Here is a 4,429-nt window from a genome sequence, read left to right as displayed (position 1 = left end):
ACGGTTGTGGAAGTCTGAGTCACAGACGAACACAATACAGAAGCCTGATGATGGCAGATGAGATTCTGCTGAAATGGTGAGACAAGGGAGAGGGCAGGCATGGGGAACACGACCTCGGTGTTTAGTACCAATCTCATGTTCTGCCCCATCGCACTCATTTCATTTTCCTAGTCAGCAGATCTGTGGTGGCCCTGGTCTTAGACTTCTGCTCTTAAATGTGAGATCAGCTTGCAATAAGGCTAGCCTTATTGCTGATTTGATCCTTGAGGAGAAGGCTGATCTGGCTTGTATAACTGAAACTTGGCAGAGCCCAGAGGGAGGCGTTCCTCTTGCAGAAATGTGCCCAGTGGGTTATCGAGCATGGCACCAGTCTAGATCTCAGGGCCTGGGAGGATGTGTGGCTGTTATCATCAGAGAATCTCTAGTAGCCTCCAGAGGCACTGTTTAACAAGTCCCTGACTGTGAGACCCTTTTTCTTAGATTGGGCTCAAGGGATCAGGTGGGATTGCTGCTGCTATACCAGCCTCCCTGCTGCATGGCAGCTTCCCTACCTGGGCTCCTGGACCTCGCCGCAGGACTGGCAGTGGAATTCCCCAGGCTTATAGTTCTGGGTGATTTCAACCTGCCTTCTCTGGGGTCGGGGTTGGAGGTAGCCCGAGATTTTATAGAAACCATGACTTCCATGGGCCTGTCCCAGATTATCCAGAGCCTGTCTAGTAATAGTGGTCACACTCCCGATTTGCTGTTCTTGTCAGAGCACTGTCTATGTGACCTGGAATTGGTAGACCTTTCCTTGGTCCCCTTGTCATGGTCAAATCACAGTCTGGTGGCAATGAGTTTCTCAAAAGCTGCATCCCCCTGCAGGGAGGCAGGACCTATTAGATTGGTCCATCCCCATCGACTAATAGACCCAGATATATTCCAGAAGGAGCTGGGGGTTATAACTACAGATCTATTATGCAATCCAGCCGAGTTCTTAGTCACGTTTGTAATAGGAAGGTGACTGAGGCTCTGGATAGGATTGCACTCTTGTGACCTCTCCTCACCTGTAGACCTCTCTGTGCCCTGTGGTATTCAGAAGAATTGAGAGGGATGAAATGCATGAGGAGACATCTAGAGCGCTGCTGGTGGAAGACAGGACATGAACTCGATCGAACATGGGTAAGAGCTGCTACTAAGGCCTACCTTGTGGCGATTTGTGAGGCAAAGTGTAAATACTTCTCCACACTAATTGTGCCTGCAGATAATTGCCCAGCGACCCTCTTTAAAATGAGCCATCTCCTCTTAGGGAAGGAGGAGATAGAGGTCTACCTGAAGGGGCACGCTGAGGAATTTGCAGATTTTCTGGAAGACAAAATCGCTTGACTTCATTCCCAGTTAGATGCTGGTGTGGTTGCTGATCTGGTGGCAGCTTCTGTGGAAGATTCTTGCCCTGTTATCTGGGAACGGTTTGACCCTGTTGCTCCTGAGGAAGTGGACAGGATCCTAGGAAGTATGCGCGCGAGCACCTGTATTTTAGACCCATGTCCCTCCTGGCTTGTGAAAGCTTCCCAGGAGGTGACAGGCGGGTGGACTGTGGCAGTGATTAATGCTTCTCTACAGGAGGGGACGGTGCCCCAGCACTTTAAGGAGGCTGTGGTTCTCCCTCTTCTTAAGAAGCCATTGCTGGAATTCATCTGGTTGGTTGGATCTTACACTGCAAAAACATATGGACTACACAACTCGATCAGGGCAAAACAATAGACACAATCTACATAGACTTCTGTAAAGCCTTTGATTCAGTGGTACACGACAAACTACTCCTAAAACTAAAATCTTATGGTATCTCTGGACAACTGCATAACTGGATAGAAGCATTCCTGTCAAACAGACAACAAATGGTCAAAATTGGGAGCGTCCTATCAAATTCTGTACCTGTCAACAGTGGTGTCCCCCAAGGCAGTGTTCTAGGACCAACTCTTTTCATACTCTACAAAAATGACCTCTGTGATCATACTAAGAGCAACTGCGTTTTCTTCGCTAATGAAGTAAAGCTATTCAATACCACAGACAATACTGCTACCCTTCAAAAAGACCTCGACTATGTATCAGAATGGTCAAACAAATGGCAACCTCAAATCTCAACAAATAAATGCTCTGTCTTACATATTGGCAAAAAAGCTCTGAGGAAGAGGAGGAACAGCCAACAGGGAGATTACCATGATCCTCCTCGTGGCTTGCAGCTGGGAGCAATGTATATAAGTTTGTAACTACGCAGTTAGAATTGCTGGAGTCAAAGTTTAGTGTTTACTTTGAAAGAGGTTTATCTTTGCTGGTGTTCTTCCCATGGACTCTCCTCGGTTATTTTCCTGGAGTTTATTATTAGTTGTCTTGGCTTGCTTTGGAACTCTCATCAATGCAGTTTGTTCTGGTGTTCTTTTTGCCTCATTATTTACTTTTGTGACTTTAAACTGTGCCTAATAAAACAGTGAAGTTAAGTTGAAGGCCTTACCGGACTTTAATGTATGTTTTGGGTTTTGTGTTATTTTGAGAGACAACGGGTTATCACATTTTGACTCCAGCCAGCCCTTCAACTTATTTTTGCTTTTTGTGGGGTGACCATGGATCAGCTCAGAGCAGAGATTGCCCAGTTAACCCAGCGTATGGCTCCTTTGACTGCACAGGTGGCAAAAATGCAAGCTGCCCGGCCATGCTGAAAATGCCCAGTGATAGTGCCAGATAAATTTGATGGTTCACTGGCCCAATTTCCAGCATTTTTGGGGCAGTGCCAGGTTTACATGAGCCTTTGGCCTGAGGACTTTCCCACTGATCAGAATAAGGTGGGGTTTTTGATTAGTTTGTTGTCAGGCTCTGCAGCATGTTGGGCGATGCCTCTGCTGACCCAGCCCAACCAGGTGTTGGACAATTATGCCAAGCTTTGCCATCAGTTTCAGGCCATGTTTGAGGACTCTGTTCAAAGCCAAACAGCAAACAGACGTTTGAGAGAGTTGAAGCAGGGGTGTGGCTCACTCATGGATTATATTGCTAGTTTTCAGGTGGTTGCTCAGGATGTACAATGGAATGAGGCAGCACTATTAGATCAGTTCCAGGAGGGTTGGAGCTCCTGGATGAGTTGGCGTGCACTGAATGCCCTCGCACCCTTCAGGAGCTCATGCATCTGTGTCTTCGTATTGATGCTAGACTTCAGCAGCGACAGGTGTGATGATGGACAGAGACCATATATGTTTCCAGCAAGATGGTGCCCTTGATGGAGGTGCCTTTGGAGGAACCCATGCAGTTGGGGGCTGGCTTCCCTCGCCTGACTCAAGTAGAAAAGGATAGATGTCGTTGTTATGGTTTATGCCTCTATGGTGGCAATCGAGGCCATTTTGCGGCCAAGTGTCCTGTTAAGACATCCACAGTGGCGACGCCTGTGGTGGTGGGAAACGAGCATCCCTCGGCCTATGGGGGTCTGTAGGTCGTGGTGTAAAATCCTTAGGCTAGACTCAGGGGCCACAGCCAATTTCATGGATGCTCATTTTGTAGAGCAGTGGTTCATTCCTCAGCAACAGGTGTCCCTGCCAGTAATAATAGAGACTATTGATGGTTGGACCCTTCATTTAGGACCTGTGGTTGCTGCAACCAAACCCCTTTGCATGCGTATTGGGCAGCATGTGGAGAAAACCGCGTTCTACATTTCCGCAGTACCTCATTTTCCAGTGGTGCTGGGTTTGGAGTGGTTACAAACCCATGATCCACAGATTGTCTGGTCTCTGGAGCTGTGCAGTTTCTTGATAGGAAGTGTGCCAACCATTGCTTGTGCTCTTGTGCAGGGAGTGTGGCTCTGCCTGTGGACCTGGATCTACCTGCGGAGTTGGTGGACTTTGCTGATGTATTTGGGGAGAAGGAGGCGGATCAGTTGCCTCCGCATCAGGCATATGACTGTCCAATCGACTTGTTGCCCAATGCAAAATTGCCGGTGGGTCAGATATATTCTCTGTTGGAACCAGAGTTGGCCGCATTGCGGGATTTTATTGACAAGAACCCCCGGAAAGGGTTTATGCGGCCTTCTACCTCCCCATTGGCTGCACTGGTGCTTTTTGTAAAAAAGAAATTGGGGGAGCCACGTTTGTGTTATGATTACCGCAAGTTGAATGCAATCACAGTGAGGAATTGGTACCTGCTTCCCCTCATCCCTGAACTGATTGAGTGACTTTGTCAAGCTAAGATCTTTACGAAGTTGGACTTGCATGGGGCCTACAATCTGGTTCGCATTTGTGCAGGGGACAAGTGGAAAACAGCTTTCCAGATGAGGTATGGGCATTTTGAGTATACTGTGATGCCTTTTGGATTAACCAATGCCCCAGCTGTGTTCATGCATTTCATGCATGATGTTTTCTGAGATTTGTTGGATCAATTTGTGGTCATTTATTTAGATGACATTTTAATT

At 47.5% G+C, this 4,429-nt stretch overlaps 1 pseudogene; it reads left to right on the top strand.

The window, feature by feature from the left end:
* The first annotated feature begins 337 nt into the window (after window positions 1-337).
* LOC148133609 (uncharacterized) lies at window positions 338-2,709 on the top strand (annotated as a pseudogene).
* The last annotated feature ends 1,720 nt before the right edge of the window (window positions 2,710-4,429 follow it).

The sequence above is a fragment of the Notechis scutatus genome, chromosome 1 (assembly GCF_049901735.1).
Source record: "Notechis scutatus isolate UNSWTSFEM ecotype Mainland chromosome 1, rNotScu1.2, whole genome shotgun sequence".
In the NCBI taxonomy this organism is placed as follows: domain Eukaryota; kingdom Metazoa; phylum Chordata; class Lepidosauria; order Squamata; family Elapidae; genus Notechis; species Notechis scutatus.
This window is presented reverse-complemented; position numbering and strand designations above follow the sequence as displayed.